This window comes from Pezoporus occidentalis, unplaced genomic scaffold (assembly GCF_034315485.1).
Source record: "Pezoporus occidentalis ecotype Australia unplaced genomic scaffold, CSIRO_AGI_Poc_V1 ctg83, whole genome shotgun sequence".
NCBI classification, from domain to species: domain Eukaryota; kingdom Metazoa; phylum Chordata; class Aves; order Psittaciformes; family Psittacidae; genus Pezoporus; species Pezoporus occidentalis.
Window position 1 is genome coordinate 804,945 of NW_026916192.1, and position 26,925 is coordinate 831,869.

The window sequence follows — 26,925 nt, forward strand, 5'->3', positions numbered from 1 at the left end:
AAAAAGACGAGCTTCTCCTCTTAAAAATAAACACTGAATAAAAAACTACCCCAAAACATTTAAACCAGGAAAAAATGTCATTTAGAAAACACCACAACTGAATGTTGTGAATAATTCAGAGGCAGAGATTACCAGATCTCACAGCACAGAGATTACCACGTACCTCAGTGTTGCCAGATACACACTCTGCCCTAAAAACAGCATGAAGAATTTAGCCCTTTCTAATGAAATGCTTCAGGACAGTGATTGTACCTACAGTGTCAGCGTCTGAGCTGGGATCCAGGCTCAGGCACCAATCTCTGCTGTGCTCAATTGCAGCTACCCCTCTCTGGTATGAGGCTGCACATAGAGAAGACAGGGAGCATGGGGGACAGAGCCAGGAGCAGCTCTGTGGCACAAGTGAAACAGTTTAAAGGTATTTTTAAGGCAGTTTGGTACAAGGCTCTAACCCCTGGGATTTTCCTAAAGGGCTGGGAAAACACCGGAAAACAGAGCTTCAGTGCAAAATGAACATGTGATTATTTGTTTTCCTTTGGAGTCTTCACAAAACTCCGTTCTAGCAGAGCTTTGAAACTGCATTTTGCCTGGGGAAGGCAGCCCACCACGTCATCTGAAGCACTGTCAGAAGCACCAGGGTGAAACCAGCTCTTGAGAACAAGCTGCACGAGCCAGCATGGGGCTGGCAGAGTTATGGAGTACTTCATGGATAATGATAGTGATGGGGAAAATGTGAATCATAGAGTGAAGGACAAAGGAAGCCATAATTAAATATTCCAAAGTACAACATCAAAATTATAGTGGACTAGGAAGTAAGCAAATGACACACAGTAAGAAAGTAGCTGATCAGATGGATTCTGAGCGGATTATCATAATGTAAATGCCAACAGCAATTTACTCGAATCAGAGAGGTTTATTTGCAGAGTGGAAACTAGGTTTAGTCCTAATCAAAATAAAATCAATGTATATTTCAAAACAGATTAGTGCTGTGAGACAAAGCAGCCATGATTGTTATTCATTATCTTCATCAGCACCAAGAGGGAATAATTTATGCTACTGTTTAATTACATAGATGTTAACAATTAATTAAGCCAAGGTGGTGATAGCCAGTGATTTGGGAAATCAAGAAAGATTTTCCTCCGTTACTGTGCTTTTGTTTTCTCAGTCCAACTCAAACCATAATGCTGGTGACACTCTTGAGTGGTGACAGCCCATGGAAACAGAGGCACAGGCTGCTCAACTCATACCTCCCTGTCCCCCTTTTCACAGATATTCAGGCCCTTGCTTTTGAGACTCCCCAAGGGCCTCTTCCCAACCCATGCTGTCAGGTATTCAGTATCCTTTGGCTTAGCTAGCAGGGTTTGCATCTCTGTTCCTCCTAGGAACTCATTACAGAGTCTGGACTAAAACCAGCTGGATCAGGATCCAAGGAAACAAAGCAGGGCATGCAGGATACCTGCAGCCGCTGGGGATTACAGTGATGCTGTGCACCCTGGGTTTGCTCATGGCACCCCACTCCATAAACAGCTCAAGTTAGCGTCTGGTGGTAATGGGGAGCAATGAAGCATTGAAGAACTGTATTTCTTTCATCCAGATACGTTCTGGATGAAGCTGTCATTGACACAGCTTTGAGAGGTTAGGTCAGGAGGCTGATCTAGACCTATTTCATCATGCTCAACTATCCAGAAAGACGCCAGCCTCTGCTGCCACCAGCTGCCCTGCGGTAATTCTGAAGGAAGGGCTTGTGTTCTTGGAGGAAAAGAGGGCTGAACAAGAGTTTTGTCATTCAGTCCAAATGTCAGTCTGATCCTGAGGCACATTTCCCTGATGGTGCCCCCCAGAGCAAAAGACTGGCCCTGACACCCAAGATGCCAAAACCAAAGAGCCTAAACTTCTCCCCTGCACGTGACATAATCAGCACCAAGGGCCGAAGACAGCTGGATTCAGGCTGCAAAGAACAGACAGCCCATTAACTTCATCTCTGTTGGTCCTCCCAAAGGAATAAACAGTGCTACTGGGACTTTGGTAAGTGATTTAAATGGGAAAATTGCCTAAAGATCCTCTTTAGCTCTTGACTACAAAATTGGTGGCCATTCCCTGCATATCAGCAGCTCATCTTGTTTGGGTTCGATAGGTCCTCAGTAGTGGGTTTGAGGGTCTAAGAAACTGTTTTGAACAGTATTTTCCTTCTGCTCTGCTCAAGGAAAAATGAACCATTTATATTCATTGCACCTTATAAATGTTTCTACCATAACAATTGCTCTTGATTATAGTGGACTTTGTTTTCCACTGAATTTAATGGCAAGAGAAAAATGACACGACACAATTTTAAATAACATTTTGCTCCCCTCCTTTCTGTTTTTTTTTCTGAACCATAATCCTTAGTTGATGTTGAAGAATGTTTTTGTTTCCAAATCTCTTAAATTACTTCTTTTCTTCATTCTTGGGAAGGGGGAGAAAAGTGAATTAATGAGTTTGACTTTCCATAGCGCTGAACAACTGAGTTTTGCCTTGGGTTTTCAGATATTTGGCAACTGAGGCCCAAATTATTTGTAGGCTAAGTTGGATTTTAGGGGACAGGAAACTGGCTGTCATGTATGCATGGGGATTTTATTTGATAAAGTCCTATTCAAGCTGTAATAATGCACCGAAAGATGCTTTTCAGTGCATCTTTCTCATCTAATTTCTTGAAGGAAGGTTGTATGGGATGGTGGTCCCTTAAGGTGTACGTAGGTGTGATGGAGTCCTTTTTGACTGTAACTTAAAGAGAGGGGATGAAAGCACTGGGCATTACCCCTACCAGTCTCTCCTTATGTAACAGTCTGCAGTTTTGCCATTAACTTTACCGAGAGCAAAACCAGGCCACACTGAGCACATCTGAAAGTCACTTTCTTTAGCTAGCTAATGTATTTTATCCTTATGAACATCATGCAAATGTGTTCTCTGGATAGCAGATGGATGCAACTATCACCTTCTGTTACATCTCCTTCATTAGCCAGGGCTGCAGAGACACAACAGAGGCCATTGCCAGAGGTGCCGCATTTTGCATGTTTTGAAAATATCTATATGTCTCTCTAGAGGTGTCTGATTGAACCTCGTATCGTCACAGATAATATCCAACACACCGCAGGTGAAATACATTCATATGTTCCTGTCATATGCCACTCATCCTGGTTCTGAACATGGATCTAGCGGCTTTCTGGCTGCCTTTCATCTGTATGCTTATAGTCTGCATTACATTTGAGCTCCTGTTTGTGCGTGTAAATAATTGTTTCTCTTCTGGAGTGACAAGTGCTCAACCCCAGCACATGTAAGTGTTTAGCACATGCTGCACATCTATCAGGCGCTTTCTGTAACTCATCGCATATTAACAAGCAGCTCTCATTTAGAACCTGATGCACAGATTAACCCTGACCCCAGCTCCAGCCTCCCAACACTCCCATGAGCCACCCAAAAGGGGTCAGTAGTGATCTTGGGGTCTGAACCCTCAGGACTCTGCACCACACTTGAAACACTGCAAGATCTGCTTCAGCGCTTCTCTGTATTTTGAGTGCTCTGCTCATCCCCCAGGTACCTTCCTAATTGTTGGTGCCAATTTGTGCTCCAGCTGCAGACGTGGTCTGGAAAGCCCGGGAGATCTGTGCTTCAGCAAAGAGCACTGCTGTGTACAAACATCCATCCTGGGCTGTGTCGTTAATGACTTTAACCACCCTGAGACCAGTTGTGGCTTTGGTCTGACACTCTCACAGCTAGCGTCTCCTGCCTTCCTGCCTTGGGGCTCATACAATCTTTCAGTTTCTTATTTTATGGCCTTTCAGGACCTGGTAAAACACATCTAGGTCCCATTAACTGCCAGTCAGTGCTGATTTCCCCAAAGCAATCAGCACAGGATGCAGAGATGCTAAAAGCCAGCTGTATGGGAGGTGGCTGAGCAGCTCTCTGTCTGTTCAACCTGCACTGGTCAATCCAATAAGCTCATGCTACTTTACTTCTCCCCCTGCTGCCCACACTGCCTTTGAATGGGGGCTTCTTGCTGCCCAGCAAGTCCATCCCTCAGGTTCAGTGTTTTCATGGGGAAAAAGATGGAATTTGGATTGAGAAAAATGGGAGAGAGATCTCAAACAGACAGCAGAAATAAGAATATGAGCAGAGAAGCCTGATGCCCTTAGTGACACATTTGCTCTCAGAGGGACTGAACTGTGTGGCAAGAGCTATAAACCACTCAGAAAACAGTACTGCTGCATTGCTGGAGGCACTGGCCTTTCTAGGGACACTGTCTGCTTCCCCAGAGAGCTGGTGCATTTGAAAACCAGCTGTGATTTTCTGCTCTGTGACCCACAGCCCTGCATCCTTCTGACGGTATTAAGAGTCCCTCATCCAAATTCACCACATGGGCAAACCTTGCCTGGAGCCCACAGGATTTACACTTGACTCTACAGGATTGAGCAATGCTGTAGGCAATGCTTCTGGGCACTGTGCTTCCTCAGGGGCAGGTGGGAATCCATCACACCCAAGGCATGGGTACCAAGGGGGCTGTGGCTGCTGCTGATACATCACTGCCCTGAAAGGGGGACCCAAGCCACTCGTGCACTGCTGGAATGAGATGGAGTTTTCCCACAGCAGGTTGGTACCCGTGCATGGTGCCTACCCTGCAGTGTGTGCATTGACCACGATGTAGGAATGCAGCTGCCAGCTGGACACACAGGAAAATGCAGCATCGTTAAAAGATGGGGCTGGTGACCCCAGCTGCTCTTCTGGAAGCAGCTTGTGCTTGCCTTGCCCCTGTTTTTGAAGAAGGACCTGAAGGCTGTCTCCCATGACTGCACCGTCTTTAAGTATTTAGGTAGCTAAAAGCTGAGCTGTCCCATTCACTTGAGGTCAGTGATGTGTTTGTCAGTCTCTTTTCACTCTTTTTCATGCTTACTGCTCTCTGTTAAGTGTACAAGTAGTGGGAAGGCTCATTACAGGAGCAGGCAGGCTTTCTGCATTCAGAAGCAGCTAAACATGGCGATGCACTGTGTTGTCAGCCTGGCTGCAAGCCAGCAGTGAGGTAACCATGCAAGAGGAGCTCATCTCAGGAGCCCTATTCCTGGCCATCACTGTCACTTGGATCCCGCCGGATGTTTGGTGGCCACCAGCCATCACCATCTGCCCTTGGACAGCAGACATGCAGGGACCTGCCTGTCTGGTCTCATCTCCAACCTTCCTCCCTTTGTGGATGTTAGGGGACCCAGCTGAAGCTCCAGGCTGATGCTGCTGTCCGTGCATGGACACCTCTCGCTATGTGAGATGCTCTAGTTAACCCCTTTATGTCCAGATACTGCTCCAGGTTGCCACAGGTCTCCCTCAGAGCCTGTGGCTCATCTGTCAGCCCACTCTGCCTATGCAAGAGGCCTCTTGCATGTATCTGGGCAGTCCACAATGTCCTGGGGCACCATGGAAAAGACATAACAGGATCTTGCTACAGCTGGAGGCATGAGATCAAGCCTTGTAAGTGGTTAAGGTTGACACAGAGCACATTGCAACCACTCTGGGCTCTCAGGGGCTGCTAGCTGAAGTGTTTGCCATCCTTTTTGTTCTGGATGCTTCTCACAGGAGCGTCCCAGCCATAAACCTACAGGACCAGCCCAAGCTTGGGACACTGATGGTGTTTTGGGAATCCAGTGATGCCTCATGTCAGGGTTAGTCACTGTGAGCAAAATATTACAGCAAAGTGTAAGGCTTCATGGTTCCCCCAGCTTCACAGAGACAGTGCAGGACAATGCTCAGGGTCACCTTAGCAGAGTTATGGCTTGACTGAGTATTTCTCAGCTACTTTAAACACTGCTGTGCTGAGCAAGGAGGAGTTCAGTTTCATCTGTTTAATTCCATTTTCTCCCCCTACTTGTACATCTCCTTTTTGTATCTCTGCTTTCTTCTGCTTGTGCTGACCAGCTATGGAAACAACAGGAGTTCTGCTGTGCAAGTCCCCCAGGGCAGAGCTCCCCCAGAGCCCAGCAGTCCAGCTGACATCAAAGGCGATGCCAGGCAGGCTGAGATAGACACAGCAGAGGATTTGGCAATACAGACATCAGCAGTTTGGCAATAGAACATCTCAGTTCCTTCCATACTCTATGGGGCAGTCTGTGAAAGGGACTGGTTACTGCCCAGCAGTGTCCCTCCCAAACCCCCTGCTCCTCCCAAGCCAACCCTTCCCACAGCTCCTGCCCTTATCCCAGCCTATGATGGTGAAATGCTCCCCTTTTCCTCTGTGTGAATGCATGTCTGCGTGCTGTAAGGAGGCTCCTCTCACTCCATACAAGCCCCAAACACGTTATCCCATTATTGCACATGTTGCAGAAACCAGAGGAGAGCAGCTGCAATTTCAAGGCATGGGTTTTGCTCTTTCAAATGAAATTAATCAAACCTATGTAAAACTGTACACAAGGGTGACACTGGGTGTTCCAGAGCATCCCCAGCCTCAGGGGTGGCTGAATGGGGGGCCCCCAGGAGGAGCTTCCTGGGTGTCTGTGCACCCCCAGGGTGAACCCCATCTGGTGTGGCTGGAAGACAATGTAAAATGGAGCTGGGCACCCCTGTCCAGAAAGCTCTTTTGTGAGGTTGTGACAGCAGCCAGAAATGAGCAGCTAGAGAAACACCACCACACAGAAGGTGGTGCAGATTAGAGGCTTTTGTGGGCACAGCCATTTCAGGTGGAGAGAAGGCAGGTCTGGACAATACATATCCTGAGCTCTGCAATTGTCTCCTGCCGCTCTACTGAGCTTCTAGTGCTCCGTATTGATTTTCTACAGTAAACTCAATACCTGAGACATTACCGTAGTTCAAAGGACAAGGCTGGCAGAGGTCCTGCCCTTCATCTCTGCAGTGACGGGGGTTTAACAACTCCCACAACATCCCACCTCAGAGCAGAACCCAAGGAGGCACAAGTAACACAACAAGAAACGTCCACAGGCGCCTGAACACAGTGATGAGAGGCTGCAGCCACAGATGGAAACCTGCGGTGTAACCTGTCTGAAGCTTTGTTCTGCTATAGCAAAATGGCATTGCGTACCTGGGAGGGGATACCTGAGCTCTTTCTCCCTTCCCATGCAACACATATGCATCATATCTGAGATGTCCCTTTTCCTCCCATCTGTCTCCTTTCCCTTCAGCTTAACTCATTCCATCTTCCTATCTGACTCCCTGTGGAATCTCACCAGATGTGATGTAAACACTGAGAAAACCCTCCCTTGGCAGAGCATCCTCCAGCAAGCCTCTGCTCCCAGGGCGGCTTTCAAAAAGAACTCCACGCTGGGTTTGTGCTGGAAGGGACCTTAAAGCTCATCCAGTTCCAACCCCTGCCGTGGCCAGGGACACCTTCCACTAGAGCAGCTTGCTCCAAGCCCCCGTGTCCAACCTGACATGCAGAAGAAATGCAGCTTGGTGCCTTTGAACCCATGCTGGGATTCGCAGCATGCTGGTAACCTGCTGCCCAGGGTGCCAGCTCTTTGCCTTTCCCTCCCTCCTTTCCTCCCTCCTCCTGCAGAGCTTTGCTCTGTCTGCCTGGGAATGGCAGAAATCAGGCTTGAAAATGTTCAGGGCTATTGCCCAGGTAATTACATTTACTTTGGAGTCGCTGCTCCTGGTTGTGCTAGGATAGAGTGTGAAATCAGGCTTCAGCAACATGGTCAGTGACTATTGCTGCATGAATATACCTGCAACTATGCAGTGACACTTGGCGCTATTATCTACTGTGTGTTTTACCTTTGAAATTACTCTGGAAACAGGACACATCTTGCAGCCAAATACTATGGGTTCATTCCTTCTCCCACCATTTTCCCATCTCCTCATGCAGGTTTATAATTACAGATGGGATTTTGACAAGTCAGGTTCCCAAGTAATGGGAAATTTAAACTCCCTGATGTGAATCAGAGGAAGCTAAGATGATTCTGTAATACATATTTATTAAGGATAGTGGTGGCTGAAGTCACTTTGCCTCACAAGAGCTATGTTCTGGCATTTATCTTCCCAGAAGCTTCATCTTTAAGGAAAAAAGAATTTAACTCCCTCATACACACACAGAAAGCAGCATAAACCCCATTGCTGTCAGTAAAGAAATACTCATCTGCTTGTAATGCAGAAAACACAACACAGAACCCAAGAGAGCCACATTACTGTGTTATCAAATGCAAAACTCAGAGTAACAGGAGCAGCAGTGACAAACTGTATTTTTGGCTCTACTTAACTGATGAAAGAGAACATCATTAGGATGAACCAGCCTCCTAGAACCTGCCAGCCTCTCCACCACCATAGCCACATCCTGATACCTCTGGTTTAGCATCTCTGCAGACTCAAACACCTGTAAATCCCAAGACCCCTCCACATATGACTCTTCCATGACTGAACCAAACCCAGCAGCAAACTTTTGTCCTGTACACGGTGTTGTCTGCTTGGCTTAACTTGACCTGGACACCTCTCTTGAAACTTTCTTATGCCTAAATCTCAGCCATGGTGCCTGCAGTACATTGAGTCCTTCTGCTTCTCGAACTGTAAAACCTCAAAGGGTGGGCATTGAAGACACTCAAGCAATAAGGAACCTCTATCCCAGTCCAATGTCAGTGGGGAAAAGTAAGAATTTCTGACTAATTTCAGAAGAAGAAATGAACCTGCAGCTTGCAGCATGTCTTCCCACCATGACAATTCCTGCCTAGGAGCAATCTTGGGCAAGAATGGCCTATGAGCCTCATTTCTTATAAAAACAGTGATAAAGATCATTTTCCTCCCCTAATGCTTTGCAGGTTTCATGTAGTGCAGCCTGATTATGGTAAAGAGCTAAAATTTATACATTTGAAACACTGTCTTCTATTTCCTTCTAATGGCATTTTTATCTGCATTTTATTCCACTTAATGAAAATGGAAATGAACTCCCTGGCTCACCCAGTAATAGCCCTTTTCCTGCAGCAGCGCTGGTTGGACCAGTGTCCCATTTCCATGCTCCCATCAAGGAAAGCTACCTGCTTGCTTGTTAGTTGCATCTAGGATATTTGCAGAACCCAATTAATGTTTCAGCAAAGCTTTCCTGGCACTTGCTCTGAAGAAGAAATCCCACTCTTGCAAACATAGAGCTCAGGGCAGCCACCAGTGTGCATGTGATTAGCCAGGGGGATTGGACCATGTGCTGGGATAAGGCACTAGCAAGGAGTGAAAAGCTGCTCTTCCTTATCACCATCTGACCCCAAAGTGATGCTTTGCTGGGAACAGTGAAGGAAAAAGTAAACCAGAGAGGCATTAAGAGCCACAGAAGATTTCCCTGGCAAATGCCTCCCAGCATTGTTTCCGAGCTATGCATTTAGCCCTTTCCTTGCTCCTGGCCATGCTCACAGGCTCCATCTGAGCCGCAGGAATCATTTATAAGAAATTAATATATATATATTAATTCTACATCCTCTGAAGTGTTTTTACTAGGAGAAGGACACGACAACAGCAATTATGCACAAGACTGACAATAAATGATCTCTCTGCAGTCAGAGAGGCAACATTAACATCTGCAAGGGAATATGGTTTAGACCCCTGGGATCCAACACTCTTTAACATTAACTGGCTTCAGTCTTCCAGCAGTTCACCTCTGATCACTCAGTGTAAAAACAGAGACTGTACCCTGTGTGCACACGAGATCCAAGTGATGGTTTTAAACTGATTTTGAGATGCTAGACCTAGTAAGGTCCCATTGCTCTAGCACACAAAGTGCTGCTACCCTGCAACTGGGAAAGAAGCTACAGGAAAGGGGAGTATTTAATGGCATCATTAAATCAGGAAATGAAAAAAAAACCCAGGATTTGGGAAACTGAGGCTTAAAAACATGCATGAGCTCAAAAATAGTTTGAAAAAGTTATTCTCTCTCTTTCACCCTCAACTTTGGTTTTGGTGAGCCTGTCCCAAGCATTTCCCAGCAACAGGCAAACTCACATTTGTACATCATCCCAAAGAACAGTAAGGAAAGAGAACCGAACCAGTGAATCTTGCAGAACTCAGAGCAAAATCAAAGAACATTATGTTTTAAATATTTGATACAGTAGATGGACAAAGAGAAGGTAGTGGCTTTTTTATACATACGTGCCTCAGTTTTAACAATTAAGTCTATTTTGATGATTTTACTTGTAAATCACACGGCTGATATTTTCAGGGCAACCAAGAACAAAAGGAAAAAGGTCTAATTTGGGGGTATCTATTTGCTTGAAAGCCTTTAATATCTCCTGGCTAATGTTCTGAAATCAGGCCAACATGTCTTGATGTTTTAATGAGAGATGAGAGAAATGTGCTGCAGGAGCCTGTTTCAGAGCCTCGATTTTAAAAGTAAAACGCTCCCTGTTTGCCTCTTTAGCTTAGCTCTGAACACAGCTTTTCTTGTCAGCTTTGCTTTCCTGCCCTCCTGCCTGCTCGGTGCTCTGAGGGTTGCTGATGGAGAGGAAGCATCACCGTCCTCATCTTCAGGCAGTCCTTTGCATCCTGACAGACGAGTAGCAATGCTTCGCCAAGCCTGGGTTTTGTTTCAGGTTCCTCTCGGTTTGTAAATCTGTCAGAGGATTTTGTGCTGTTTTATAGGATTTGCAAATGCATTGCAGGGGACAAAGATGCAAAAACACTTCTGGACTTACAAAGGAGACAGATGTTCTGGTGAAATCCCATGATTAGAAGAAGCAGCTTCTCAGTCTGGATTCTGAGGTAAAGATTTACCAGCAGATTTTACGAGTCAGATGCAAGTTGCAGAATGAGACCTCCAGGAAAGCAGTTTTCTGCCTCTAAACCACAGCCTAACCACAACCAAGATGATTCACTAAATAATTCACTAAATAATCCTTGGGGTGTTTTTTTTTCCCCCTCTTACAAATGATACTGCAACTTTGCATCCCCAGCATGTTTATTGAAGAGCTGCTATAGCAAACAGCAGGCACCACGTCTGCCCTATATCCCTGCTGTCAATGCCCAGGCACAGCCTTATGTGGCTTCCCCAGTCCCCCAGTCTGGCTGTGCACTGGGAGGGACCAGCTGTGCTGGCTTATTGCTTTGCAGCCTTGCAAAGCAATCACATTAACACGCTGGTGCCCAGTGGTTCGGCCCTTGTGCTATTTAGGGCATGTTTCTCATTTGAACCTGGGAATGCACCCAGTGCTGAGATAGGCGCTGGAGCATCGGGAAGCCACGTTGGATCTGGGCTGTCGATGGGAGCTCTACCCCAGTGCTCACCAGTGTTGAGGGATGAGGCACCCACACGCATGGGTCTGGTCCTGCATGTGCTCAGCTGCAGGGGGTTGGGGCATGGGAGGGGATCCCAAGAGATGACAAAAAGCAGAGTGAGTTATGCCAATGTGGTCTGGGGAACAAACTCCCTCCTCCAGCTGGCTGCAGTCCCCAGGCAAACCAAGGACCTGTCCCTCTTTGGCCACAGCACTGGGGAGAAGGTGGTGTGAGCACAAGGGACAAGATTAATCTGTCAATCAAAAGATGAAACTTACTTCTTTTGGGGGTGGGGATGGGGTAAAATATAGTCCTTGCCCTCCAGATTTTAATCACAGCTAGTGATTTTAGGACCTTTACATCCCCCTGGAGACATGTTATACTGCCTGCTTTCCTGCGCAGCAGCTCATAATTCTCAAAAAGGTCTCCAAAATGGGTCACTTCTTCAAAGCATGAATGTGGAGCTGTTTTCAGTGACTGCTGTGACAGGACAAAGACATGTATGTTTTCACACAGCTGGGAGTAAGATAAAAAATGTTGCTTCACAGGCTCCAATGTGGAATTTAGTGGGGAAGGCAAGAAAGAAATAATTCTGAGATTCGCATTGGAGAGAGGTATGTGAGAAAGAAAGGCACACACGCTGAGAAGGAAGCACAGAGAGGGGGGAGAAAGTCCCCAGAAGAGCACAAAGTACATTTGTGGAAGGCTTCTCCATGCTAAATACATTAAAACTGGGGATTTCTACCATTGTTGTGCATCCACCCAGCAAGGCACCCAGCACTGTTTCAGTTCAGCCTTCATAAAACCTTACAATAAAGGGAATGTTTCCACATAGTTGTCAATCTACCTATTTGCCTACTTTCAGTCATGCAGTGTGTGTGAAAAGGGTTTGGGCATCTGGGACGGGAGCCAGGACCAGCCCCAGCACCCAGACACCCGGATGCAGAGAGCAAAGACCATCTATGGACATCCATGCAGTTTTGGTGTTAACCTCACACTTGGTGGCTTCAATTCAGAGGGGCTGCAAGTACACCATTTAGCTGCTGGGCAGAGGGGAAACTGTTGTCCAGACTTGGGGGAGTGGAATGGCTCCATTTAAGACTGACTTTCAGAGATGCAGTTTAGTAATTGAGCTTAGACCCAGGCAACCGGTGGAGTGGTACCCACTTCTGAAGGGTGAATCCTGAAATGGGTGAATGCAGGACAAAGTGTCAGGCTCTGAGTGGCATTTACATGCAGAGGGAGAAGAGCAATCAGGCTGTGACCCAGGGGTTCACCTACAGCAAACACTCCACCAGATTGGTGAGCTCATGTGCTTAACTGCACCTTGGAGGCAATGCAGTGCCTAAAAGCCACAAAACTGGGGTAAAATGAGGCTGAGGAGCAAAACCCAGTTTCCAGCAGACAACAGCCCCAATTAGTTCTTCTTTTTCACCAGTGCCTGGGGCAGAAGCACAGACCTGGGCACAAAGAACAGCTCTGGGGAGGTTCCCAAACACCTTCTGGACATTAGAGCCTTCTGCCACCCCATTTCCCATAGCACAAAACATGGCCCTTGAGAAGAAAAGCCTGCCATCTGCACCACAGCTTTCCTGCCAAGTCTCCCCAGCTTGCATTGTGATCCAGGTTCAGAGACTGGCCAATGTGCTTTAATAGCTGCTAAGACAGAACAATTAACTATTCCTATAGCTTAATGGCAATTATTTCCTATCAGGACTAAAGGTAAAATTGATCTTATTCTGCATTAATGTGAAAGTTGCCGCGTTAAGAAAGAAAACCAAAAGCTGTACTAAAAATGAAGATGATGATGGACAGGAGTGTGGCTGTCACACCAGAAACAGAGACCCTCTGATCAGTTGTGGGCCCTCCATGTCACTCAGAACATAACTATTACTGGCAATGGCAATTTGGCTCTCCCATGTTCCCATTTAGGAACTTTATTTTAAATAAAGCTGAGGAAACATTGGAATTTCTGCAGAAGTGTTGACATATCCCAGGAAATAAAGGGGTTTGAAAGCTGCCATTTCAGAATTAACGTTTCAGTGTGCTGATAGAGATAACACAGTGGGATTTGTTGTACTCAGCTGGAAAGTCCAGTTCCCAGTGGCAAGGCATTCAGAATTTGCTGCCACTGAGCCCAGGCCCACATTAAACACTTGATTATAAAATCAAGCATTCTAATGCTTTCTTTTGCCTCTCAGAGTTTCCCAGAAATACTCCAGGGAAACCTGGCTGAGTCCCACTCATAGCACATGGTGTAACACTGCACCTGAACCAAGCAGGGACCAAGAGCACTGGTGCTTATGTTGTTGCAGCCAAGGCATATATCCTCCACATTCCCTAGAAAAAGACTGTTCTCCAGATCTGTTCATCATACCACAGGTAGACTAAAGGATGGGTATCCAAAAGCAAACTCCCAAACTGCTGTGCATGCAATTCGTGAGTGCTCAACAAGGAGATGTACCACTCATCCGGATGGGACAGTGCCCATGACACCCACTGAAAACAGCCAAGGGAATTCCAAATGCCTTTGGGGAGCAAAACATGCTGCATGAGTTACTCCCAGCTCACACAGTGTGAAGGAGCTAAGTCTTCCAGGCTCTCCAGGATCTGAGGAGAAGGATTTCTTCTTCCTTTGTTCTTCGTGCCCTTTTTACTTTAGAAACCTTGCTTGATAAATTACTAGAGGGCCTCATTAACTGCAAAGATTTGTCAGTTTTCCCAAAGCAATCAGGGTGTTAGTTAGACCAAAGGAGCAAATGGAAAACCGAAACGGAAGCCAAGCACAGCCCTATTAATTCTGTGTTATGGATCGACATTTGTCAACTCTATTGAAGTTTGTTGTAGCGAATAGAGCCCAAGAGACACTCAATTACTTTATCTCTGAGCAATTAGGATCCCGCTCTTTCAGGTCAATCTGTTAGCACAGAGGAAAAAATTGGATACAAGATTAACAGTATAAAATCCACTGCCTTATGTTTTGGGGTCTTTTAGAGCACAAACCCCCAGAGATTTTCCCTTTCAAATGCTGGTCTTGAGGTATTGGGAGTTCATTGAAGCCAGCATCAGCAAGGGGCTCCCCAACACAACCATGTTCCCCAACATGTTGCCCTCTCTGTCTCTAGCCAAGCACCACTGTGTCTGCCAGATGGTTGCAGAAGGATCAATCTGTTCTAGCCAGAACCAACCCAGCTATGGCTGTAAGATGGAACACTGAGAGATGTCCTTTAAAGAAGGATTGAAGGACTGGCGACAGTTGTACCAGATAATCAAAGCGCTGTTAAGGTTTAGGTTAGGAAGAGCATGAGCTACTTTCAGGTCTTTCTTAGCAATGTGAGACTGAAGCATATTCAGTAGAAGAAAGTGGAATATTTTCCTCACATGTGCATTTTTCTGTAGCTCATAAATCATCTGCAGAAGGCACATACATCAAGTATCAGTAGAGTCACAAGTTTGGAAGAGTTTTTAAAAGGACACAGAAAAGCATAGGCTGGGAGAATGAGTTATGAATTGCCCATATTCAGGGACACTTAGATTTAACTTGAAACTTTCAGCTTCTGCTTCTGACCCTGAAAAAGGCATGGGTGTCCAGAAGTGTATCCTTTTGAGCAAGAGCATCTTGCAGTAAAGAATACTGCCTCTCCCTGAAAGCCTGCCTTTCACACTCTCATGACCAAAATGATATTGATACTAGGGAATAGAAACTAAAGCCAAGTCTACAACTGCCCCACAGAGTGTGCATTCAAGCACATTCTCTTGAGCTGAGTCTCATATAGCTATTTGAGCCGATGGCTGTTGTGGTACCATGGCTTCAGCTCTTGGGATGAGCCAACACTGAAATCTGCATTGTCACAGTTTGACTACTATTGCCATTCCAGGAGGATCGGTGAAAGCCAGGCTACACAGAGCTATGGAAACTGCGATCAGACATCTTGATGGCCTATACAGAAAGACCCTCTCCTAAATTTGCAGTGTGGTTTGGGTTTTGCATGGTTGCCCATTGAAGGATTCTTTTTTCATGTGAAGCAGATAGTACTGAAGAAGTGAAATGGCAAATATTTGTATCTGGGGCTGCTTGCTAGAACTACTGAGGTAATACAGAAAATAACAGTGAATGAGGAATGGGCAATGGAATTATCAGATTATCACCTTCGGGTTCAGGATCCTGTTTGACCCATTGGAGACTAGAGAGAGGGAAAGAAGTTTCAAAATCAAATCCCAAACAACCCAAAAATCGTATGATAAATTGCTTTCAGTGAAGGATTCCATCAAACTGTAAAGCTTTTCTTTACTGGTATAAAAGATTGAAATTATGTGTTGGGATTAATTTATCCAGTGAGTCATGTTTGCTGACTTAAATCACTTCCCCACTTCATCATTTCAGCAAACTGAATTCTTTCTGTTCATGAATCATTCCTGATTTCTGAGATTTCAACCCTCACTCTTAGCTGTTGAATGACCAGGCTGAATGAATGCATTTTCTCCTCTGGACTGTTGGTTCACTGCTCCTTTTTTATAACGGCATGCTGACCTGCTGGGTTTCATGGTACTACTGCCTTATTCCTTGATCTAACAGCTGGGGTGTTTTAAAGAAAACAAGTATGGTTAAAGTTAGTATCCCCATCTACATCATTTAGACCTATCTACAGCTGATGATGCACATGCTATGTGCCTTCTATTAAATCTCCAGATATTTCATGAGAATAACACCTGAGAATCTCACTAGCCCTAGAGTGATGCTTTCACCTATTAAAGCCATGCACTGGCTATAATTTGTTTTAGTTTTTGTTTTCCACTTTACAGCTAGGGAACTACAACATAGAAAGTGTTTCTCCAACACAGGAGAGCTGTAGCAGACCCATCATAGGCAAGCCTATGATTGAGCCCACTTTCCTGTCCCCTTTGCCTGGGAACAACTGAGGGACATTAGTGCCTGACCCCACAAGCAGCTTTACACAATCTCAGCACAGTATTTGTGTAAGAAATGGCTGAGATCAGGACAGGAATGCAAAGGAAAATCAGCTCATGTTCAGAAGGAGGGCTGGGAGTCCTTTTAGCAGGCCTTAAAATATCATCTCCCCATGCCCAGCATCCTCCAAAGCACTTTCCCACAGCACCAGGAGGTCTGTATTGGACGGCTACACAAATACATGGAGATACGTGCTGCCTCAGGGAAGCACAAGAAAGCCAGATACTGCTCCTGTTTGCTGAGAGCCCTGCCTGCAGGCTCCATCTGAACTGGAAACACCTCCCTGCTCTTGGGAGCCTGCTCTAGTCTGCTGGCAATGTGAATATACTGATGTGAGTCACATTCTGTACCACTGCAATGAGACCACCCTCAAAATAAACAGGAATAACATACCTATTACTGATACAAAAGCCTTCCTCCAGTGTGGGTGTGAGTGTGTTCCACCAATACGGAGAATCCCTGTCTCCAAACAGCCAGGGACTCTTCCCTTCGTCCCTGAAATCCTTTGGCTTTTAACATCAGAGAGGGGAACTGTGATCTTCCATCTCTGAAGCATACTTTCCAGCCCTGGTATGAAAAGTACTGTAAGAACACAGCTCTGTTGCAATGTGAAAGGTTGGAGTAAAGCCCTAGACAGTGGATTCATGGGATTAGCCTATTATTCTAGCCTGAATATTTAATACAGAGTAACCAGTTAACCTTCTTATTGCAAAGATAATCTGAAAAATGCAATTTTTACATATTAAAAAGGCCCAGAAAGCTGGAGGCAAATAAACAGATTATTTTTGCTTTAAACTTCATGACTTTTTTTAAGCTCTCTCCACGATGCCTGTGTATGCCAACACTGTGGACATAAAGAACTAGTGGTACGAATCCTCACTGTATTACCCCACAGTCATGCTGGGATCACTCTGTGGAGTCCACAGACCTGCACAGGTATAAGTGCAGCATTGTATGGGGCTCTGAGCTGCCTGGTCTAGTGGAAGGTGCCTGTGGCAAGGGGTTGGAACTGGGTGAGTTTTAAGGTCCTGTTCACCCTAAACCAGTGCTGGATTCTATGATTTCTGACTGCCCAGTAAACCCTTTTGCTTCTTACTCTCAGGCTTGGCCCCCTTTGCCCAGCCTCTGAGAAACCCTGGCAATATTCATATATCCCATAAAATAACCTTCCAAAGAAGTATCCCTCTAGACGACTATCTGGGTCTCACTTTGTGTAATTTCAGATAGTCGGAGAGCTTTACATGCTACATTGCTCTCAGAAATAGAATTCTCCTCAAACACAGCTTTAAGCAGCACTATTTCAGTGTCTAGAATTATGCTAACCACTGCTCATCTAAATTATTATATTAACTGGAAAGGGGGAGCACACACAATTTAGCAGGGGAGAAAGAGCAACAAATCTAAGAAGAAAAATTGGTATTTTACAGAGAGCAGAAAACCAGGAATCCTGTGACTATAAAAGCTTGCTGGAATTAAAGAACCTTTTATTGTGGGAATTTAAAGGCTTTTTCTTTTCAGGGTACACATTATGGAAGGTAATGAAGAGATCTGCTAAGGACAAGCGTATTGGCAGCTGTCTAGACAGCAAGGCAGTCAGTAGAAACTGGCAGTGATGAAAGCAGCTTTTGGTAGACCTCAAAGCTATGGAGTACATCACCAATACAAGCACTGGCTCCATCCTGCCTGGGAAAAAGGCATGCTTACCAAAGGAGAAGTATCTGCTGGACTAGAGTCTTCTCCTTCCCCCATCTACACCAGGCTGGGCACAACTGATAATGAGTACAACAAGGAGGCTGCTGTTCTAAGCTGCAACACAGCTCTGCTGTCAGTGGTGCTAATGTAAGGGAAGCCTCACTTAAACCTCCCCAGTCAGGGGGCAGAAATCATATTAAACATGTTTATCTGCTAAGAGTTAATGATTCCTGAGGTTGCTAATTCAGCGGGGGAGAGTTTTTGTGCCATCAAAGAAAAGCAAACAGGAATTGGAAGTCCTGGCTCTCTCCTTAGCTCATTTTCTTTTTTTTTGTTTTTGCACTGGAAAATAGTATTTAACCATCTAAAGACTTTTCTTTCTCATCTGGAAGCAGAAATATATGCACAAATTTAAGTGTGCCTGTATCTGAAGGGGGATAAAAGGATGCTGGAAAGGGACTCTTCATCAGGGACTGTAGCAATAGAACAAGGGGTGATGGGTTTGAACTGAAACAGGGGAAGTTCAGGTTGGATATAAAAAAAGAAGCTTTTCCCTGTGAGGGTGGTGAGGCGCTGGCACAGGGTGCCCAGAGACGTGGTAAATGTTCTATCCCTGGCAGTGTTCAAGGCCAGGCTGGATGGGGCTTGGAGCAACCTGCTCTAATGGAAGGTGCCCCTTCCCGTGGCAGGGGTGTGGAACTGGATGACCTTAAGGTCCTTTCCAACCCAAACCATTGTATGATTCTATATACAACACATGAATATAGGTGTGTGAGAGCACTTGCCTGTCTGTATGTACATCATGTTTATAAGCATGTTTTACAGACTGTTGGGAATCAATTAATGAACACTTTTAAAGCAGTTTCAGATCTTCTGTTGGCAGCAGGTGAAGCAATACAAAGCATTATTAGCCATTTCAGAGCTCCTTTTTTCAGTGCATACAAGAAACTATTAAACTGGAGCAAATACAGCAACACATTGTATTTTACATTTCTTTGGGAGCGAGAAAACTTTATTTACTTGATGGTTTTCCTTTGATTATATAGAAGACTAGTCAAGAATATGTTTTCTTATTACTGTAGAGTATGTTGGCTGAGATCTCAGCAGCAATAGAAGGTATATTAATCATCTCAGAGCAGAAGGAATAGCTGCTACATACATAAACCTCCTTTAGACCCGAAGTAAACTTGAGAAAAGGGGCTCTGTGTCCCTGAAAAACTATCAGAAGACAATACTATCTCCTAAAGTTCTTCACCCTATCCAATGCCTATGTGCATGTATTGGTTTCTTATTATATTGATTATATTGCAGTGATAAAATATAAATTGGGTATACTCAGCAAGGACAGCTTTACTGCCTTATTGCACTGATCATTACAGAAAGCATAAATTGGGTCATAATTCTGAAGAGTCATCAGAAAATCATGTGCAATTCAAAGTTATTCATTTGAAATAGTGCTTATGAGATCTTCAGGAGATCAATATGTGAGTGCATGTACATCGGTGCATGGGGAGGGCTGCAATACACACACAGAGGCACATGGACTCTACTTTACACACCATGTTCCACACAGAGCAATGGCCAAGCCATGCATCAGATCTTCCCTGCTCCCACAGGTGGCTGTTTATCCAGGCGGACAGCGCAAGAGAAGCTCTTTTTGCTCCTTCCTTTGCCCTTTCCCCCTGCCCTTGTGTGTGTGAGAGGTGGGAGCGCATTGTGATCACCTACAGAAACCGTGCTTGATGGAGGAGCATTGATAAGCAATCCAACGCTGTTCAGTGATGGGTAATCACAGTAATAAATGTTTCATTCCCCTCACTTCTGATGTAAGATCAGAATTTGGCAAAAATGTGACACCTGAGCTAAAGATCCAGTAGAGAGCACAGGACCAAAGCATACCAAAGAACATTACCAGCTTGTGCGCTGTCTTCTGTACACTAGCAGCTACATCCACAAATGAAAATGATTCCTGGCCATGTGTCCCTGGGATCCCTCCCTGGAACCCACGTAAAAAATCCATGCTGGAAAGGGAAAGCTATTCCAGTGTGATCAAGGCTGAGCAGATATAACACTCTCACTTGCAGGAGTAAGCCGTGTAGGCTGTATTTTGGCCAGCTCTTCTCAAGTGCTAAACAAACACCTGCCCATCTCCTCAACGGGCTGATTTCACAGGTGACACAGGGGTCCTGTGAAAAACAGGCTGTGCTTTTTCAGGCTCTGGTCCTAGCCAGGCCAGGGCTCTTCTCTGTGGCTCTTGCTGTCTGACCAACTGAGGTGCTCTGCCATAAGAATGAGTTACAAACACACCACAGCTTGGCCAAACCTCTTTTAGTTATCCAGAAACCAGTGTTGGTTCTGAGAACAGCCCCAAGAACATATTCCAGCGCTCACTGCAAACCCATGGTCAGTTCTGAACATGGAAGCTTCAGTGCCAGCTCACAGACCTTGCTCGTAAGAGCCAGAGGAGCTGTGGCTGCCATCTCCCAGCCGCCATCCATGGGGCAATGACAAATGTTATTCAATATTCCTTGTGAAGTTTGATTGAAATGAGAAATTTGGCCACTCTAAGCCTCAGAATGAGCCTTAAATTTAGTGGTCTCCAACTGTAAGTGCTAAAACTCTGGTGAAGTTAAAGCTACCAAAAGACCACATAAGAGCTTCTCAATCTTAAACAGAATACGTAGTCTTCTCTTTTCCATTGTATTTTATCAATTAACCTTCAGCAAGCACAAAGGTTTCCCTAGATCTGGTGCTCCTGCTGGCTTCTGGAGAAAAAGATACAAATTGTACAGGTATTTTTTTTTAAGGAGAATACTTTTAATAACCAAAATGTTTCTGCACTTGGAATAATGAGAGTGACTTTTCTCTTTCAAATGCTAAATTATTTCAAGCTGAGCTGTTGGAAACCATTAATAATTCAAGGAACTCTGCTTTCAGTAAGAACAACATCTGCTGGAAGGTGTTAAAGCACATGAAAAACCTGACTTTCAAAGTTATTTTACCATTTTTTAATTCTCTTTGTGAGAAAAAAGGATGCGCTGGTAAATTATAGGAAGAAGCTGATAATATGCCACCTGCAAAACAAGGAGGGCCGAATGACTGCAGTCCCATGGGTATTAACGTTGGTCTACTTTGCCCTCCTCCCCTAGAACATCAGCTGCTTAGAGCTGTGGCTTTCAGTCTCTTCTGATCTGCAGACCCCTAAACAGGGAGGCAAGTTCAGACCCCACATGTCTACTTAAGTCAGCCTACTGACAATAGGCTGGCCTTTGCCAATTCCTTTTCCCTGTCTCTTTAGAAGCTACTCATGGGTAGGCCATAGTAGTTCCCTGGTTCCAGTTGATGAAGAATGAGACAAATGAAAAGCATGCACCTCTGGAGGGCAACTCATCTCTCAAGTGTAGGATCCCATAGATCACACTTTGGAGGTGCCAGCCTCTCTCCACTGATGCCAGGAAGAAGTTAGATGAGACCCAAAATGGAATTTGTGAGGGGTAAAGCTGAGCAACATTTTGTCCTCCTTCCAGAAATGAGTTAAATAAACCAATGCACTTACAAGAGTAGCAAAATTTAGAGGCCAGATCCACATGCAGTGCAGCATTTCAGGATCACCACATGTTTACAGATGGGAATTTGAGTCAGCTTATTGACAAAGCTGCTTTTCCAATATTCACTCCACATAAGGGTTTAGAATTGCGTCTCTCAGCAAAGTTCAGGTATGGAATTATACATGATGCTTATGCCAAACCAGAACCCTCTTCATCCTCCTGCAAAACTCAGCTGGCAACCCAGTTCAGGTAGAAGCCCTATTAACTATACTTCTGCATTATTTTCACATGGCTTACACAGAGATGTTGCAACCTAGGTATCACAGTTAATCCATCCTTACTCCTTCATCAAGTATTCCCTCCAGTTTTCATGACTTTCTACACAATTTCTTTCTTGAATTTTCAGGGTTTGGGAAAAGTGCATATAAAAGGGTTTTTTTTTTGTCTTTTTCACTGCTATAAAACTGAATTAAGAGAATGCAGAATAGAAGAGAAAGTTTTTGTTAGAAAATGTGTCACCAAGCATCTGGGAAGTCATTCCTGATCCGTAGTCCTGCCCAGTACCTTAGAGAAGGTATCCTCTATCACCCTGTATGGACACAATCCTGTTTTAATGCATTAATAGTAGCACTGAATTTAAAGGAGTCATTGGTATCATGTAAGCAAGGCAAATAACTGCAGATAGAAATAGGAAACTCAGGTCTTTCGTGTGTGTATCAGTGAATCTGCTGGAAATGAACACTTGCATGTTGAGCAACTGGTTATTCCACATCAAGTCTGAGGCTGATATTAATGAAATACATAATTTTTGATAATAATTCCATTTCAAGAAGGAAATTTCAAGAAGGAAATCTCCAAGGTGCAGGAGCAGCCACCCACGTGTGCCAAAAATCAAGCCAGAGGGGAAGAAAACCAGCCTGGCTTAAGCTTTGGCTGGAACTCAGTGATCTCGTGAGCTGCTTTGGACCATATTTTAAGAGGTTCTGTCCTGAGGTCACACCAGCTATGGGGTGATTTCCAAAGTAAAATTCCCAAGGAAAATTCAGCAGTCATTATTACCACTGATGGCTATTAAAGGCACAATGATGAGCCACAGTCAGCATCAGCCCTGCTTGCTGCTCTGCTGGTGAGATGAAAGCTGCTGAGAGCCCTGTCTGATATTGCCCATATACAATGCCAGCACCAACCTGTCCAAGTCCCAGTCTCTGCCATCATCAGTAATCCTGGGGGAGACAACCCTTGGCTGTGGGCCTGTATCTTTCCACCACCTTCATTACAGCCACAATCTCCCACCATGCTGCAAGCCCACGTGTTGGGTCTGGTGTGCAGATGTGAGAGTGTGCGTTTAACACTGACACTGTGATAGAAGGGGTCAGCCTCGCTGGTGGTGAAAGAAGCGTTCAGAACTAACAGGCAAATCAATTCTACCCTTGGCATTGGAGTAATGTTTTCATTTTACAGGACTCAGTAGCTGAGAAAAAGGGGAATTATCTCCTTTCGTTATCCTGACTTAGACATAGCAAGAAGGTAAAGATTAATGCCATTAAAAGATAACCAATTGGTGCTTAAATGTAACATGACAGATTTACTCTGAGCACATTCTAAACTATGGAGTTTTAACAGTGATAATAAAGCATTAAGAGAGACACTGAAGCTTGAAGTAACAGCAGAGAAACAGTTGTGTGTGGTGGGAACTGAAATTAATCCCATTCGGTTTTCAGCCTGTATGGAAATGGTCTACGTGCTTAATGTGAGAAGCAGCCATTTATTCCCTGGGCTAGTTCTTATAACTACTTCAACTGCTAAGCAATTTAAAACCTATGCATTTTTATAAGTGTCCATTTTTTACGTTGGATGAAAATAACCCGTTGGCATTGGTTAAATTATAAATAGAAAAAGCAGGGGCGATTCATTGCCCGCATACCAATAAAACGGCTGCGAGGCACCAGCGGCTCTCAACTTTGTGACACGTTATCGGGTTAGCTCGGGTCAGAAGGATCACAACTGCGCTCATGTAAAGGTGATTTCAAGTTTCAGAGCAGTGGGTCTGGAGCTGCGCAGCCCTGGGGTAAATCCTGGCCAGCCTGAGGCACGGAGGTGCGGAGCGGGGTCTCTGCAGGGGAAGATGGGGACTGCAGGAGCAGGAGGGCACATCACGGAGTTAAGCTGTGTGGGAGGTACAGACAGAAGCCCGTGGTTTCTTACTGCTGATACTGGCTCAGTGGGACTGCACTGATGATGTGTGATCATGGTGCCTTTTCCCCCTCTTTTCTTAGCGCAATCATAAGAAATAGATTAATAAGAAAAGCACATGCTGAAACAGCTTATTGTGGTTACAGTGCGGGTTTGATCACCTCTTCCCTGCTTATTCCACCTCCCAGTAATTCATTCCAGCACTCAAAACCCTTCAGGACTAGCTTCTAAACACTCAGCTCTCCTTTCTCACGCTTGCGTAGGCTTTATGTTGCGCTGCTGCATACATATGGATGTACATGTACTCATATGTGCTGTGCAACCTCAATTCACCCCCTCGCATGCGTGCATGATACGGCATGAGCCTACACAGTCACCCAGACGCTGCCTGCAGCTCATTCAGCCGTTCACAAGCGGCAGAGCACGATGCTGCACCAACCTGCACTGCTCTGGGGGCTCTCGAAGTACATGGGGCCGTTGACAGACACCAGAACTCCTCGCCCAGGTCCCAGAGCCAGTGCTGGAGCTGAGGGGTTAAGGAGAGCACAGCCGCATCTTTGGCTGGCACGCACAGCACCCTTTGTTTGTCAGACCCTTCGTTGTTTAAAGACACTGTGAGAAATCGTGTGTGTGAGAGGTAACACAGATGCTTGAAGCTGAAAACTCAGCTCAGCTTTCCCTGTTGAGTAGTAGGTGAAGGGATAATTTCCACAGACGTACACACAGTAAAGACAGAATTTAATCCAATTTTATGAGCCAAGTAATGACAAGAGAAAATTCAGATACTTCAAAAAAATCTCAGTGTGTAACACTGAGGAAGCGAGATAAGTACCTCTGAATAAGCCTTCTCTTGATATCATTTTTGCACTTGCCAGAGGTGGTGAGCAGCCTTGGAATGTATTAAAACTCAGATTTTTCATACACACATTACAGTGCATCTGACCTTCAACCTGGAAGTTTAATATTTGATAACTTTCCAAAAGGTGGACTCAGAATGGCTCAATGGCTTCTCAGAGCAGGTGGATTAAGAACTGACATAGAGAGAGAGCAAAGGAAAGATTTTTCTTCTTTTAAGGCTTTTCCATAAATGTACTAAATTATGAACAAGATGCCACAATAACTCTGCATGGCCTAACCATGGGGCACCCAATCATTTACCCCTGGGGCAACCCTGCTGCCCTTCTCAGCCATCTCAGAGGATCCCTTTGGAATACAGAGGAGAGGTTAGGCTTCGACTACAAGGACTGCTTTGATGATGGCAACAGCCTATTTCCAGCTAGGTCCCACTTGGTTGGGCGGCTTTTGCTGCGGTCACTTAGGGCCAGTGGCAAAACTATGGGGCTGCCTGGGCTTCCCTGCCCACCTCAAAGCCATTGGACAGAGCAGGGACCAAGCTCTTTCCTGAGGGTGAGAGCAGGAGTAAGGGGATGCTCCATGTCCATTTGTTTGTGACACAGGAAGTTACTCGCAGGGGGACATCCCCACTGTGCTTTGGCTCAGCCCAAGCAGAAACGTGGCAGCAGGTGCCCACCACATTCTGTGGTTTCTGCTCCACCTCCAGAGTGAGATCCTGCCTTGTCCAAGAGCAAAGAGCAGCTCCTTTTCCTGGAAATGCATTGCCAGCCTGTGCGATAAGCTGGAGCTCATCACGAGCCTCCAAGGATGTATTTGCTTTAATTTAGGTTCTGTGTGTGCTCTTCTCTGTTATTTGTTAGCACCCAAAGTGTTGTTACTTTCATTACTCTGATTTATAAATGTAAAATAGTGCCAGACAAATTGCACAGAGCCCACTGCTGGCACCACCTGAGCAATGAGGGTTTTATTTACTGACTTCTTTGCATTTCGGCCAGTTAAGGTGGTTGAAGTTTAGTCTTTATCTACACTGTGTGTACACACTGGTCCTCCTTGCCCCCTCCAGCATGATGGACTACCCTGGATCCCTGACCTAGATCCATGTCTGTCAGTTATCTTTTTCTCTCAATATTCCCTCCTCTCTCGATTTCCTCCTGACTGAGCCCTTTCATTTCTCTTGCACGTACGTAGGTGGCCTGGCTAAGAGGTGCGGGGAAGGAAAAGGGGCTCCCACACAGCAGGAACCTGCTGCAAGGGACCTGCCTTTATTTCCCAGACTGGGCTCCTGCACAGGGAATGAACCTGCAGGGCACATCCAGGGACACTGCCCTGCCCAAAGCTGGTGTCCCTGATGAGCCTGAGCCTCTCACCACTGCCCCTGTGCAGGGAATCACTGCACAATCCTCCAGCACCATCAGGCAGTAGCACCCTCTCAGCTGCTTGCATGGCCATCCCCCCACCTTGTTTTAGTCCCTCACAAGATGGACTTGCAGACAAAAGCAGGTACTAAAGCTGTACCTGCACCCACATGGACACAGGCTTATTCTCTGATGCTTATTCCTTTCTCACAGAGTTAAGGTTGCTCCTTCAAAATCTGCTCAGCAAGCAGGTATTCTTTTCCAGAGACATTCACTGAAGCAGAACAGAAACACCCAGCATGTCAGGATGCTGAAGCCATCTCTTAAGCCTTTAAAACCTGGTCCTCTGTCTGCCTCCAACCACCAAGCAGCATCCCTCAGGCAGCTTCCATTTGTCCGTCCCACCCTTTGCTCTCTTATTTTCCCATCTATTTTTCATACTATCGTTTCCCTCTCCCAGAGAGCCCATGACCGTGTCTTGCTATGGGCATCTGCAGGTGCCAGCACTGTAGAGTCTGATATAAATCAAGATTCATAAAAATAATACCATTAACTTAAGTGCATGATAATTATAATTATACATTCTATTATCAAGTACAAATACATCTGTGTTTCTGTGCAAGGCAAAGGCCTGGGCTGCAGTAACAGAGGTAACCAACTTCACAGCTGCTACGACTGATGAAGACAAGGGTGGTTTCTCCTTTGGTTCCTGTGCCCATGTTTCTTCCTTAGGGGATTTTGGTAACCAGTTAAAAGGGACACAGAAAGGGCAAGAACTGGAGAAAAAAAAGAGGGTTTATACAGGTCTGAAAAGCAGGGAAAGCAAGTTTTGCTAGAAACTCATTTCTTATTTGTCCTGTGAGACCTGGGGGAAACCCTTACAGATGCAAGGCAAAGGAGGAGGAAGGAAAATCAGCTTAATGCAAGGGATGACAGACTGCAGCTTCAAACTCCTTCCCTTTCTTTGTGTGTTGTGCCAGCCTCGGGGCTGTGCAAAGAACGGGAGACAGAATTCACAGGGGATTTCAACATCCTCAAACTTGGCTTCATTCCGAATCAGAGCAGAATGAGAAGTCTTTGAAATTATCTGCCGTGACAAGGG